Below are 16,323 nucleotides of genomic sequence, written 5' to 3'. Positions count from 1 at the left end.
CTGGTGGTGCGAGACGGGGGGAGAGTTGGGAATTTACCTCTGAGACATAGTTGGCTTGCAACCTTTGCCCACGAGCATTATGCAAGTGGGGCAATTGGAATTGTTGTTGGGGAGGGGCAGGTGGGACGGGGACCTGCATGGCCGAATTGGGGTGGGTCTTTGTGGGTGGTGAGTGGAATGTTGGGGACTGTATTTGAATACAAGTTGTTACTTTGTTTGACTGTTGATGTGCTACACCTGAACTTTTGGGGGAATTCCACTGTGTACGCTGCTGTTGCTGCCATGCCGAACCACCTGCTTGAATTCGTCCCTTCTTGCATAATTACCTTACAACTCACAATGGCAGACAGGGCTGCGGCTGACGCCACCGCATCATTGACGAGCTCGGTGCCAACTCAATTAAGAATACTGACGTGGAATGTGAGGGGCCTAAACGACTTCAGAAAGCTGCGTAAGGTCCTTGGTTACTTGCGTAGGCATCACATAGACCTCGCTCTCTTGCAGGAGACTCACTTACCACTGACCAGCAAAATGCTGACACACAAAGGTTTGGCGGGCTGTAGTGTAGCGTCGGGCTTCACCACGCACTCAAGGGGGACACTCACGTGGGTCAATCCTGGCTCCAAACTCACATTGACATCTCTAGAGACTGACACTGAGGGAAGATATGTACTCTGTAGATGCAGGGGCAGGGGGCTAGATTTCCTGGTTGTGAATGTGTACGGCCCTAACTACGACTCCCCGGAATTCTACTCAGAGTTAGCCCAGAAGTGCAGGTCGTACGACTATTCCAGGATGCTTTGGGGTGGGGATTTCAATTTGGTGCTCGACCCGACTCTGGATAGGTCTGCGGGACCCCCCAGGAGCCCGTCGGCGGCAGCCACGGTGCTCCAGTCTGAACTGGTGCGCTTGGATTTACTGGATGTCTGGCGCAGTCGACATCACTCCAGAGGGGGGTACACACATTATTCCGCCTATCATGCACTTCACACCAGAATAGATTATTGGCTTACATCACAACAGCTATCCAATAGGGTGAGGGACTGTCTGAAACTGCCGCGCACGCTGTCTGATCATTCTCCTCTCCTCCTGATTCTTGAGTTGACGGCACACAGGCTCCCCCCATTTATGTGGCGCTTCCCCCCATATTCCTTACTTGATGAGGTTTTCAGGGGAGAGATCGCAAATGAAATTGACAGTTTTTTTGACACCAACATGGGCTCTGTGGAAAGCTTCCAAACACTATGGGAGATGTTTAAGGTATATGTGCACGGGGTAGCCATGGCCAAACACTCCAGTGTCCTAAAATCTATCAGACAGAGGCTTCATCACCTAGAAAAGCAGCTGTCAGAGCTTGAGAAGAAACAGCAGGCGGACCCTGAGGGGGATGCTCTAGAACAGATTAAACAACTGGTGACAGAATATAATACGGAGGCTGACAGAGAGGTCCAACATATGGGTAAATACGCCACGGCACGTACTTATGGTGAAGGCGAGAGGCCTGGCTCCCTACTGGCTAATTTGGTCCGAAGCGAAAGACGCCCACTTATAGTTGGTGAACTAGTGTCGAGTACGGGGGAGGTCCTCACGGATGAAGAGCAGATAATTGGAGAGTTCCGACAGTACTATTCCACTCTCTACGAATCTAAATCCACGGGGATTGAGGGGGCGATCGATGATTACTTAAGCTATATCAAAATGCCGCAGCTGTCAAACTCACAGAGGGAATTCCTCATGATGCCTTTTCAGAAGGAAGAAATAGTGGAGGCGCTAGATAGCATGAGATCTGGAAGCGCCCCTGCGGCCGACGGGCTGACTGTTGGCTTCTACAAGGCCTTCAAAGACCAGTTGATACCCTTCCTCTCAACACTGTTTGACGACGTATGCCTGGAAGGTAGCATGCCTCCATCCATGCGGGAGGCACTCATTGTCACTCTCCTTAAACCAGGGAAACCCTCGACTGAGCGGGGGTCGTACAGACCCCTTTCATTGATAAATGTTGATGCGAAACTGTATGCCAAGGTGCTGGCGACGCGTCTCGCACTACTGGCCCCGGAACTGGTTGCCCCAGAACAGGCCGGCTTTATTCCTTCTAGGAACCTCACATATAACATACGCACGGTACTGGGGACTATGCAGCACGTGAAGCCAGAGAATAAGGCGTTGGCAGTATTTCTAGACATGGAGAAGGCGTCGAGTGGCCCTTCATGTCGAGAGTGCTTAGGAAGCTGGGACTGGGTGAACCTTTTCTACAAATGATAGGGGCCTTGTACTATAAACCATCGGCCAGAATACGACTAGGTAACAGAGTCACGGACGCGTTTGCAATATGCAGAGGCACTAGACAGGGCTGTCCCCTCTCACCATTGCTATATGCACTTGTAGCTGAGCCCCTGGCGTGTGCCCTTCGAGAATACCATAGCCATGAGGGTATTAGTTTCCCGACCTACAAGATCTGCATCTCCACGTACGCGGACGACACCCTTTTATACATCAGAGACCCGGAACTCAACCTCTCCCCCGTACTCAGGGAAGTGGTGCAGTTCGGAGCATTGTCTGGACTAAAAGTGAACTGGAACAAATCGGTGGCATTCCCGCTGACTCCAGTGACGAGCAAGTTTGTGATGGATTATCCACTACAGTGGTCAGAAGATCCGGTTCGATACTTAGGCATACAACTGCATCCGGATCCAGATATATTGGTTAGGGAAAATTATGGAGTAGAGTATACTAGGTTGACTGACGATGTTGACAGATGGTGCAAATTACCGTTGTCCCTGTCGGGCCGTATCGCTCTGATAAAAATGATAGTCCTCCCGAGGTTTCTGTTCCTTTTTAACAACATCCCGGTGACCCTCTCGAAGGCCTTCTTCAAGACAATAACTCAGACCCTCACGCGGTTGGCATGGGGGGGTAAGCAACCGAGGGTACGGTTGCAAGTTCTAATGCTCCCGTATGAACAAGGCGGTTTAGGGGCCCCGGACCTAGAAAGGTACTATAGGGTCGCTCAAGCAACACATTTGCATACCTGGATGCACGGGGATCGTAATATCCCGCATGTGATCCTGGAGACCCTATTCACGGACCCCCTCCCTCCACCGGCTACGGTGTTTGAGGCGGCTACGCGACGGATAGGTACTTTGGACTCCATTATTGCGACAAACCACGCCTGGCACTCGCTGGCCAAAGGACATGGCCACGCAATTCTATACTCCCCACTCGTCCCGATAGACTGGGCAGTTTGGCTTTCGCCGCAGCGGGAGAAGGGGGTCACGTGCGCACTCCAACAATTAGGCATTTTCAAGTTGGGTGACTTGTTCAAGGACGGGATGGCAATTTCCTGGGACCAGATCATCCCTCCCCAGACCCCAGTATCGCTGCTGCACCGTTTCCACTTTCACAGGGTCCGTGCAGCGCTACAAGCCCTGTTAGGCTCGACTATGCAGGAACCTCCCGAACTGCCGGAGCTATTATACGGTATTAAAACCCCATCCTCCAGCCACCTGATTTCGCAGCTGTACAAGGCGGGACAGCTTAGCGGAGAGCAGCCACCCTCAAAAGCCCGACTGGTATGGCAGCGGGCCTGCAGGCGGAGATAAGCGACTCAATGTGGGAATACTGCTGTCGCAATACTAAAAAAGTGTTGCTTAACGCTCGACATAGACTCATTAATTTTAAATTATTACAAAGAGTGTATTACACTCCTGAACGCCTGCATAGATACGGCCTCCGACAATCGTCGGAATGTGAACGCTGCCACGCACCGGTGGCGGACTTCCTACATCTTGCGTGGTCTTGCCCGGGTATCAACAAATTCTGGGCAGACGTTTTTCTAGAGCTGGGTCAAATACTCGAGACTGAGCTCCCATCAGACCCTGCGTTGGCGTTGCTGGGATATTCCAGGATTCTCCCCCCAGCGGCACGTCGCCTGGCGGACATGGGGCTAATTATGGCTCGACGTGCGGTGGCGCAGTGCTGGATGCGGGGGCCGCTTCCGACTAAAGGCAGATGGGCCAGGGACATGCTGTATGGTTGCACCCAATCACAGCTCTATAGCGAACTCCTACCCCCTGTCAGTAGACCAAAACATTTTTGGGACCTGTATCTGACTTATAATTCCAATAAAGACACCGCGGAGCCGGATCAGGAGGAGACGGAGGAGCGGCATGTAGGGGAGGAGGGCCCTGAGGATTAGATGTATAATACACGGGGGCTCAAGCGGGATGGTGGGCGAGACTCCTGGGACCTTGAAGGGGCTGGTGGGACACAAGACATTTGGGAACACCCACAGCGGGCTACACGCGGTGCGGGGCGGCCTGGCAGGTGAGGGAACCGGATGAGTGGGGGGGAAGCAGGAAGGGTGTGACATGGGCGGGTGGGGGGTGAGGCGCTGTGGCAGTAGGTATGAAGTGGAGGCAGGCACATGGGCAGTCAGAGGGGGAGGGGCGGGGTTGGGCGGGGTTGTTGCAAGAATAGTAATAGAACTGGTTTTCGTTGGCAGACAGGCACACTACACAAATACCCCGACCGCATAGTAGACATCGAGAACACACTTACTGAGGTCGGAGGGGACGGGGCGGGGGGCGACGGCGCATTTGGAACATTCGCAAAGTTGTGATTTACAAGACCTGCGTCTCCTGACCCTTGGGATGATGGTGTACTGATTATACGACCGGCCTTTTTGTGATATGTATTTACGTTACCCTACATTGCTGCCGGCCCCAGGGTTGTAGGCGAAAAGCTGTGTGTGTGCACTGACGGCGAATAAAAGTTTATAAAAAAAAAAAAAAGAAAAAAAAAGGATGTGGGGTGAGTGTTATTAGGGCCGAAGCCTTGATGATTATATGCAGAATAACAGGGCTGGGAGGTACCAACTGACTAGAGGAGGTTAGCAGTTGCACAGGCCTTGGGCATTGATCCTATTGAGGATAATATGTGACGGGCCACTGGTGACTGGAGCTGGCTAGCAACATCGCTGGCCTCTGGTATTCATTACAGGTAGGGTAACAATACATGTCAATATTGACTGGAACTGGTTGGCAGTAGAGTTAACCTCTGGTTTTGAATATTTGCAGGATTTAAGGTACAGGGGTCACCACTGACTGGAGTTACTTAGCAGGATAATAGGTCTCAGGGAGCCAATACTGACTGAAGCTGGTTAGTATGATCACTAGTCCCAAGGTGCTACTAATGACTCATGTTGGCTAGAATGAGAACAGGTCCCAGGGGGCAGTACTAACAGGAGCGGACTAGTAGGCTTACATATAGGTCCAAGGGGCCACTACTGACTGGAGCTAGCTAAAAGAATAACAGGCCCAAGGGGAATGGGATGCGAGTGGCACCAGTGACCGGAGTTGGCTATAACCATTGACAACCTTTGGTACTGATTAAATACAGGATTCCAGGTCACAGGAGGCACTGCTGAATACGGCTGGCTAGCAGCAGTGGTGGCCTCTAGGAAAAAGGAATTGAGAAAGCATAACTGGATATACTGGTTTCTTTAATACCGATAATTAGGTACACATGAATGCCACACCGTGCATTGATATATTACATTACCAAATTACAATATTCTTACATTAATTTGATGTGAGTGTTCGCCTTAATATGCCTGCAAAGTTACATGATTCTATTAGGGCCCAGAACCATTTTATTTATTGATGTCCATCTGCACACTTTCCTGCATCTTGTAGTAAATTGAATATTGACAAACAGAAGTGTTATTTCCAGAAACAGTGAATTCTGCAGCTTGTCAGTGTATCTTTGATCTGCACCTCATGGACTCCTCACATTCCTCTCGAGAGAAGATCCTGCCTCCTACTCATTAGTGTTGTTTCAGTAACTGTTTCTATCACGTGTTCAGGTTTCATTGACTTATATTAGGAGAAAAGTGTATACAAATACATTGTATAGCATTAGCATTATATACTCCAACTTGCTTTAGGGTGGATGCTCTCGTCCATTGCAAAGACAATTGTCACTTGTTAGTTTGCTTGGCCTTTTGCTATTTTTGCATTACATTTATGATAGATTTGTTGGCCTCCAGGTGTGTTGTGTATTATTTTACATAGCACAAGAGATGCTGAGGAAAATGGCAGTCCAGAATACACATTCTTCATATAAATTAACTCACAGTATACTGTTCTGGAGGTTCAGTCCCACAGACATTATCTCTAACTGAACACCCTAGGAAGCATGTGCTTTTCAAACCAGTTGCCGTCTGATGCGGTGTCTTCGCTAATGAATAAGTCAATATGTCCTGAATTTTCGGAGGGTTACCATATCTAGTGCACTCTGTTAGACAGCGCTCACCTGTGGTAGTAAGATATTAATAGGCACCTTATCACCAATGCACGGTGCAGGGCTTTGAGTTACAGAGCTCCTCACGCTGTGGAGAAGATTAGGTCACATTTACCAGTTTTCCCATATTTGGTCCTGATTAAATGCCAACAGATTGCTCCATGACTACACAAGTCATGAAAAAAGTTGGCCTGAAGTATAGACCCCAGCTTACCAGCAGGTCCATAGGTTATGGACACTTTCACACAGTTATAGGCGCCATTAGTTCCTCAATTTCTCTGCCACTGTTTTTAATCTCAACATGGACCAGGAAGATCACATTAACTATATTGTGGTAACTGGTCGATAGTTGAACTTATATTCAGACTTCACCAATCTCACATCTTATGACACAACATCTTCTGTCCTACTATGCTCATCCGGCATACTTATTAAAAGATCTCCAACAAAGTGCCCTCTTGTGGTGCCCACCAGGCATTGTAGCACCGGCCTGGTGAGGAGTCTAGCCCAATGATGAAGCATGTCACCTTCAGGTGAGTGAACGCAACTTGTCTTAAAAGCACATGCTTCCAGGGTGTCTGAGTTCAGTTACAGATAATGTCGCTGGGACTGAACCTCCGGAACAGTATACTGTGATTTGACGGTTTTATTTTAACAAATGTACATAGCAGATATTGGCCCTTCCTTGTTTCACAAAAATGATCGGATACCTGCCTCAGAGCGCACTTCTTACAGACGAGTATGGAGTTATCATGTTGCTGCTACAAGCTCCTTACCTGTGCGAGTTATCGGGAACGATGCAGGGGGCTGACCCAAACCAGCCACATGTGGAGATCAATGACAAATACTGAAGAATTAACAGAGCTTCCAAGCTGGTGACCATTACTTAATTGACCTTCAAAATAAAAGACAGGTTTTTAGTATTCTGGTGACTCATGACCATAAAAAACAAATGTTATAAATTCAATATTGTGTCAAATACTTATAAAATGAAACTGGATATGCTGAATCGGATGTTGCGCCAGGTCATGTGTGACACCCTCCACCACTATTGCTTATGGGACTTGTAGTTTTGTTTTTCTCATTAAAAGGATGGGCTCTAAAGTCCCAGTGTTCTAAGCGATGTTGGTCAAAATCAGAGGCCTGACGGAGGATGAAGCATGACGCTACTCTGCTTAACAGTGAGATGACTGACAGTTCCCCTGCCCTTCCATTCTTTGACAGAGAGAGGCTCATTGGCCATTCATATTTTTTTGCAATGACAAAGAAACCTTTATTGCAGCTTGTGTCACTGAAGAGATAAAACCCCTGGCGTGTTTAATTAACTACTGACAAACATGAACAATCAAGAACATGAGTTTCTGGAAAACTATCAAGCACCCGATCAGAATCAGCCGCCCTTCACACCCAGGAATTCTTGAGGCTTTGGAGAGGGTGAAATGCACGTGTTATAAGAGGAACACTACATGACTCAAAGCTCACTTCTCAGGGATGTAATGAAATGCCAGCCTCATGGCACACTTAGCCAGCTCTTGACCTCCTCCTCCTCCTCAAACTGTTGACCAGCTAGCAGGGCAAATGAGCCTGTAGCAAAGCATCGCTGGCTTGGTTCCACACCGAACCAGGCAAGGTGGTCAACTCCATACTCCTCCAAGTCAGCAAGCACTCTGGTCGTGCCAGTCCTAACCCACATGAATGTTCTCAATCACAACTATTTTAATGGTCCTAAGTTATGTTTCTGCCAAATGTATGAGTCAAAAAATAAAAGGTTTTACATGAAGTGCTGAAAGAGAAATCAAGTTTTTCAATATTTCGGAGTCTGCCACAGTACACAGGACCATTATTTCTCTACAGCAGCAAATCATGTATGCGCCCTGTAGAAAGGACGTTTGAATGAAACAGGGAATGCATTGCAGCCAACAATCTATACAACAACATAGAGTACAAGATAACTTTATTATGTTATTATTCCAGCAGAACGAAATGCCATTCCTAATGTGTACGTCATTTTAAAGACAAACCCAGGAAAATGTGTGGTCAGTGCTGTTCTTCTGCCTGTTAAAAGACAATCTCCATTAATGTGTCAGGAAATAAAATACTATGAGAAATCCTACTCTATGGCAGGGTGCTGCCTGACACTATATTGAAGGTTACTTCCAACATAAACTGATTTATACATACATACTCCAGGGTGCTGCCAGCTATCGGGTCTTCACACAGCAGTCTGGAGCCACTCGAGAAGGAGGTAAGCTCTTCATTTCATCTTGAGCCCTTAGGTTACATTCACAGCCTGATGGGTCCGGAGAACTTTATCCGCGCTCTAACTGTGCCGAGCAGATACACGTAGCCCATCATAGGCTGTGTTGTGTGCTAGGTGATGCCTGGCATCTTATTATCGTTGGCGGGAGGATGAAGCTCTGATAGGAGCTACTACAAGAAGAGCAGAGAAACAGGACCACAGATCGCCACAGAGCAACAACTGTCCAGAAGCTGAAGAAAGAACTCTGAAACAGCAAACCTCCTACACCCTGGAGATTCTCCAGGGTAAGCAAATTATTGTAATGAAATGCAAACTGCAGCATTAAGGTCACACACTACAACATCTTTCCCTTTAAACCGAAGTTAACAGCCTACAATAAAAAACTAACCAAAAAGCAACAAAACTAGAAAATGCATTTCCAAATGCTGCAAAAGAGAAACAGTTAATACAAATTAACAATATTAAACTTTGTTGGTACCTTAGTAATGTGCTTACTTCTTGGCTTCCCTCCATCTGCAGCAATAACGCCCTGAAAGGAGAAAATACTGCTGTGAGTCTCAGAGTCTTCTGTGTTACTGGTCTCAGTCACGAAGACTGCGGTGTCGGAAGATAACTTTCTCTTATTTGGCTTTATAGTTCCACCAGTCGGCCATTGCTTTTAGCAGACATGCTACTCACAAAATGTTCATTCAATTGTCCTGTGTAGCAATGGGCAATAGCGCGGCCCATTCATATGCCAACCTGTTTATGCACGACTACGAGACTGAACATACACTCACTGTTCCACACTGACAAAATCACCTCAAACTATACCATCGATACATCGATGACATCTTCCTCATTTGGACAGGTACCGACGAACAACTAGTGTCAGCCATACAGCAACTCAACACAGTCAACGAAAGAATACAGTTCACTCATACCATTAGTACATCAAGAATATCTTTCCTAGACGTGGACATCAAAATAGGCTGCACCAACTTAGAAACATCTATTTATTCAACAATTTTTTACATTACTCAAGTTTCCACCAACCTAGTCTCAAGAGACATTTACCCTACTCGCAACTGCTCCGGGCTAAGAGAATATATTCCCCTGAAGACAACTTTATAAAAGACAGTACGACCATCATGGACATATTCTTGCAAAGAGGGTATCCAGATCCGATAGTCAAAGCAGCCAGTGACAGAGTAGCAGGAATAGAACACACCACTTTATTAACACCTAAAGTGTCAACAAGCTCATCAGAAACACGGAGTGTATTTGTTTCAACATTTTCTACAAACAGCAAAGCTATGAAACAAAGTATCAAATGACACTGGCAAGTTCTGCAATTAGAACCTGACTTCAACCAGATTTTTTAACATTATCCCATCTTCGCTTACCAGCGTTTGAAAAACCTTCAACAAATGCTCAAACCACGTTCTACAGAATCAATAGTATACAAGGGTACAATTCCTTGTTACAATTGTACCAATTGTCACAACATCATCCCAGGAAACATTGTGTTACACCCTACCAAAGGCACTCCCATTCGCTTACAAGTCAACGCAACTTGTGACACCATGAACGTGGTGTATCTCTTGAAACGCCCCTGCGGTTTGCCCTATGTAGGCAAAACAGAACGGAAGATAAAAACCAGACTCACAGAACACCACAGTAATATTAGATCCAAGACCCTCAAATCCTGTGTAGCAGCCCATTTTGTTCAGTTTCAACACAACGCAAGCCAGATCTGCTTCCAAATCCTGGAAGTGGTGAAGAAACCTACCGGCATTGACCAAAGAAAATTTCTACTTCAAAGAGAACTACATTGGATGCACAGATTGCATTCAATCCACCCAAAAAGACCCAATGAGAGACTGGAATACAGTAGTTTCTTATAACTTCAAGTTCTCTTGGCAGCATTATTGTCTTTCTCCACCACTACCATTTCTTTTCTGACCATTTTCTCCTTGTTTCCACTGCTTCTTCCAACCATTGTTCTACATCTCTTGAGATTTTTTCACGAACCTGTATCTTCATATCACCCTTTCCTTTCTTTCTCGCAATTATCACACTTTGCTACCCACACGTCTTCCACTATTGCGAAACCACCGACCAATCTTTCACTCAGCATTCCTGGGCGTTTACCCTCCAGCTATCTTCCCTCCTATCCCTTGATTCTCCCATATTTTCCATGCTTCACATCTTTCGCTTGCACATTCTTTGTTGTTCACACTGAGCACATCCATCTGCTCTCTCGCATTCCCAATTTTTACCTCTTTTCCTTACGGGTTGTTTTCCCTAATTTAGTTCTTGCAAGTGACCATTCCATCACCCAGTGCCAGCCATTCCAGGCTAGACTCCCCCGCATTCAGTTTACTCTCCGTCATTTTTTTGACACATTGCTTTCTTTTTACTCTTTTTCCCTTTACACTTCATTAAGCCTGTTATACACTTTTTTACAATGCCAGACACTTGGATTGCTTTATGCTTCTTTTTCTCAATTTCTTTCTTCTTACTTTTCTTTTCCCTAATTCATGTTTACATTTTTTCTCTTTGACCTTTGTTCTTGATTATCTGCTCATTTCGTTCTTTTATTGTTTATAACTATGACATCGGCCCGTCCATTGCCGGCTCGGGCGGTTCTCCAGTCCTGTTTCTTTTTCCATTGCTTGTACTCTAATACGCATGCCTGCCTTTCCACTGCGTTTACTTCCGCATTTGGAGTATTCACTTTATGAACACGCCGTTTTTCTGGGTTTCACCAGGCACAATGGTAAGTTCTCATCTACACTCCACTAATTCAAGCGTTTGTCTTTCTTATCGCGCACTTATTTGCACGTGTACTAGGCGGCTTGCACATACCATGAAGGGGCACCACTTTGGTTTAGCACACCACACGTAGTAACTACCACGCGTTTTTTCTTTTTCTTCACGCGAGCAGGATTTTTATTAGGACTTGCTCGGAGCACATTTGACTGTTCTGACGATGCACCAGATTTCTCACTTAACCCGTAGAAGCATTGAACACGTTATTCACGAGTACCCCCGGGCAACAATGGTTGTTCCCCTACGCACCATCTTACATTTGCTTCCTTAATAGCATGCTACCCGTGTTTCACATAAACTCCCTTTTTTTCATCTATTGTTCAGCAATGTCTTACCCTCGGGCCCTGTATATTAGACATTGTTTCCTGTTTATTTTCTCTCTTAGACTTCAGACATCCTGAAGAAGAGCCGATGCCGGCTCGAAATGCATCGGGGATAATTCGATACTGATGTCAATGTCTAACATATATATGGAATTATCGATTTGAATACAAAGATCATTATTTTGGATTGTATTTCCTTACACCAAAGACGCTTTGAATCATGAAGAGTACAAAGTTAATATAACTTTGATTCTTTGCCCAGATTACTTTGTTGGACTAATTACAGCAAAACTAATTTGCATATAGGTGTGCTCAAGAGCTCCACCTTACACCTGTAAGGTATTCTTTCTTGTAAGAGATATAGCAGCCATGCCCTCAGCAAGAAGCAAGAAGGATCAGAATCTAAAAAAGATGCTGACCAAGCTCCCAATGACCGGCAGCGGAGAAGGGAGGCTCTCCTCAACGACACAAATCAGCCAAGATGTGGACACCTCTGAAGCCCCAGTTACCCACACCTTTGTAGAGTCACTATTCGGTGCATTACGAGGCAACTTGCAGACGCTGAAAAGGGAAATAGCGGGGGAGATGAAGGAAGTAACTGATGGAGGCCACACGTTCCCAAATGGCATCAATGTCCCATCTTTTGATAAGGCACGACATTGATGCAGTTGGAGACCGTGTGGCCTCCATCGAGGATCAGGAGCAAGTCCGGGAAGAGGAGGTGGAGCAACAGCAAGAGATAGTCCGGCTCAAGGCTCAACAGATCAATCTCCAGGCACACACAGAAGACCTGGAGAATCGGTCTCAGCGAAACAGCATCTGCGTTAAGGGAGTTCCACCTAAAGAAGAAGGGCCAGACATCACACAATACCTGCAGGGTCTCTTCAGGAGCATACTGGGCGCCCCCACCGGATATTTTGGCTGACATTCCAGACTTTCAACTAAAAGAGTGTATACTACATGATGCCAGGGACAAGCAACCACTAAGATATCAGAACCACTCCATAGCTTTGTACCAGGACCTGACTCTAATACCCCTTCAAAAGTGTAGGGAGTTCCGAGTGGCAACCCCGCGTCTTCGAAATCAAGGAATACTGTATTCTTTGGGTGACCCTTTCCGGCTGATTTTCATATGGCAGGGCAAACTCCTCCAGCTCAGATCCATGCAGGACACTTGCCAGGTGCTGGGCATCGATAATCCAATCCAGGAGGAGACAGAGGGCCCACAGACCAAAACTCCTTGAGAAAGATGGTATAAGGTCTACGGGAGGCGTAGCACAGAACAAGCAACGAGACCAGACCCCAAGACCATGGCACAAGAAAGACTGGCAGTGCTGGAGACATTGTCCAAGGAGATATTCCCCCATGATGACACAGTGAACGACTGAGGGACAGATAAGTGACATTTGCCAGGCTGGGTGGGCGGCGAAGAAGTCTGCGGGAGCGTAGAGACACGGGGAGTGTAGAGACACGGGGAGTGTAGAGATACGGGGAACAGGCCACACACTTTCCCAACTATTCCGACTTCCAAGGACGCGCACGCACGTATGGCGGGCCCTGGACAATTTGAGGTTAATGGGTTTCTGAGTTGGGGTTAGGGAGGGGAGGGTGGAGAACTGGTATGCAGGTTAAAGGCGTTGAAGAGAGGATCAAAGGGCAATGGAGGCCGGGCAGACGTTGGGAGCTCAGGGGGAAGAGGGATCACAGGGACCCAAATACATGCCAAAGCTGGTGCACTCACTATGACACGCTATTTCCCAGCCCACACTGAAAATTCTCACTCTCAATGCGAGAGGTCTCAACAATCTCAATAAAAGGAGGTCCATCCTTTCCTACCTGGATAACATGGAGGCAGATGTGTGCCTCCTCCAGGAGACGCAGCTCCTCTCCAAAGATTGGCATAGAATGAGGTCACAACTCTTTCCCCAGCAGTTCTTTTCATCTACCCTGGATAAGAAGGCGGGTGGCTATTTTAGTAGCCAAACGTTTTAGGGGGCAATGGGGGAAAAGGTGGCCGAAATCAAAGAGGTTGATGAGAGCAGGGCCATCGATAGTGTAGGTGTTGGTATGAGTATTTTAGATGCCGAAATTGTGTCGCAAACCGCCAGAGTTACTGCTCCCGCAATCACCCTTCACCCGATATACGAGCAATCCAGGGGCTGCGTCAATTGCCTATAGATAGAAACGGCTTCTCCCCCCCCCCACCCACCTATACCAATAACCATTTCAAATACCAACCCCACCAGGGATGGTGCTAATAGATTAAACAAGTCCAGGGGCTCGAATCAGAACAGGTTGTCTAGTACCTCGTGCATTAATGTTCCTGCTGCCCCAAGTATGACTGGCTAATCAGGATGTCCTGAATCTGCCGCCCGCTGCTTGCCCTTATGTGTTGGTACTGGCAGGAGTACCTACTTTAAAGAGGGATCAGCATGAGTCATGGGACCAGCTACGCAATAAATGTACAGTCTGGCTATCAAGGCATAGAAGCTTCCATGTATCCGAAATAAAGGATATTATTATGGCATGCAGGGTTCGGTGAGTCAGTGCATCTACAAAAAATATCGAAGGGGACAGTATTCTAATTAACTTTCGCAGACCTTCTTTGGTGAGACACCTACTAAGGGGTTGCGAATTCATAACATCTAATAGCACTAACATAAGCGCACTACCCCATGGTTATTTCTACAAACCAAGTCATGCTCCTTTCACCAACAATCCTTCTTGAATTACTACCTCTAATAGGTTCCAGGCCTTGTCTGGATTAGAGACCCAAGACTGACTATCAACTTTTGGGGAAAATACTGATCCTGCTATTAGGTTACCTCATACCCTGCCAGAATCTGAGGGTACTATTCCCACAACCCACTTATCCCCCTATGCTAACGAAGGCCTCAGCAAGTCCAGACCTCTGTATCTTAAGCTGGAATGTTGCAAGGTTATACTCTAAACTTCACCAGCCAGATTGGGTACAACTTATTAAAGACCAAGATATCCTTTTATTTCAGGAAACATGGGCCACACAAGAATTGCATAATGAGGGGTTTGAATGCCATAACATCCTAGCAACAACCCCCAAGCAGGGTCGACCATTTGGGGGTTTATCAATCTGGGTCAATATTAAGACAGGGGGATGCAGAAAAACTGTACATACAGATAACAATAATTTACTAGGCATATTATTTAATAGAGGAATTTCCTTGTGGATATTTAATGTTTCTAACAATGATTTTCATTCTGCTCCAAATATGCATTTTATAAATGTGATTACTTTTATTGCATCTATTGGAAAATCCAAAGACTCTTTCAAGTCAGTAGGAATCTGTCAGGGGCTATTTTAATGCTAAGCTATCTTACTCATGGTCAAGCGAATATTCACACAGCAGCAGACAAACATGCAATGGGGTAGAGAGCTAAAGGACCATTTGAACACCCTTAACTTAATTACTGTTATGGAAATTGATGCAACTACAAAAGATAATACCCCCCTGAACTGACATTCAGAGGGAGGGGCTGTTCATCTACAATTGATAATGTTTTTTATCCCCCGCTTTAGAAGCAAGCTTGCTTAAAGCCGAAATTATGGCCAAAATCTTTGGGGACCATAACCCAATACAAGTAACGTTACGGATGTCTCTAGTTCCAACGCCTCAGACAGAATGTGGTGCTGGAGATCTATCACCATCCACAGATAACAGCAGACTGGTATGGCGAGGCATTACTAACGCAGACCGATTCAGTTCTAGACCCAGTGGCTATCAGCGCCTTTACCGAACTCAGTGGAGCCATTAAATCCTTGCTTTCTAAACTGATTTCTACAGTACAGCACGACCCTAGATGGTTCAATCAGGAGTGCTCAATTGCCAACAGGAAGCTCCGCAAGGCCCTATCTCAAAGCCCTAGGTGTAATGATTTGGTCAAGTCCTTAAGGTTGACATATAAGCAGGCTATTGCTAATAGGAAGGAACAGTTATTAGGTGAGCACTGGGATGCGCCTATTAATGCTGCCAGCTTAAATAATGGGAATATATTTTGGATTACCATTAAAGAGGACAACCGTTAACTCCCATCAGCTGCAACATAATGAGCGCTACCTGGGAAAGTCACTATTCCGCTATTTACCAAGAGCCTGCTTTTTAATCCGACCCTTTTATTAACAGGGTGCCACCTGGAGTCTCATTATCAATAAACGAGGTTGAGGCAGCTATACGTCAGAGTGCGGGCAATAGAACTCCAGGCCCTGATGTGTTGCCCATCGATCCTATTAAATATAAACTAGATTTTTGGGCCCCACTGTTGTTAAATATTTTTAATTATCTAACCAATGCCCCACTGCCTAAGACATGGTGTACTAGCACGATCGTTCCCATTTTTAAAAAGGGCGATTGCACACAACCTTGTTGCTATAGAAGATCTCCCTCATAGATAACACCCTTAAAATTTTAGGCAGAGTTTTATACAAAAAAATGTTAACCTGGACAGAGGACAATCCGATTTTAGAACAATGCCAACTAGGTTTCAGGGGTAAAGTTGGCATGAACAAGCAATGTCTTAATCTTAATTTGATGATAGGGAAGTACACTTTTGCACAGCACTCGCCACTTTACTTAGCTTTTATGGATCTGT

The 16,323-nt window shown here is 46.2% G+C and overlaps 1 long non-coding RNA gene across 4 annotated transcripts in view; it reads right to left on the bottom strand.

The window, feature by feature from the left end:
* The window catches only part of LOC144828059 (uncharacterized), a 51,903-nt gene that overhangs the window by 32,500 nt on the left and 3,080 nt on the right, over nucleotides 1-16,323 (bottom strand). For all 4 annotated transcript variants that reach the window (XR_013610403.1, XR_013610397.1, XR_013610400.1 and 1 more), the window contains exons 2-3: nucleotides 9,039-9,089; nucleotides 7,077-7,195 (exon numbers count right to left, since the gene is read on the bottom strand). This is a non-coding gene — a long non-coding RNA (uncharacterized LOC144828059). The remainder of the gene's footprint in view (nucleotides 1-7,076; nucleotides 7,196-9,038; nucleotides 9,090-16,323) is intronic.

The sequence above is a fragment of the Lissotriton helveticus genome, chromosome 1_1, assembly GCF_964261635.1.
Source record: "Lissotriton helveticus chromosome 1_1, aLisHel1.1, whole genome shotgun sequence".
NCBI lineage: Eukaryota > Metazoa > Chordata > Amphibia > Caudata > Salamandridae > Lissotriton > Lissotriton helveticus.
The sequence above is the reverse complement of the archived record's forward strand: the minus strand, read 5'-3'. Positions and strand labels throughout refer to the sequence as shown.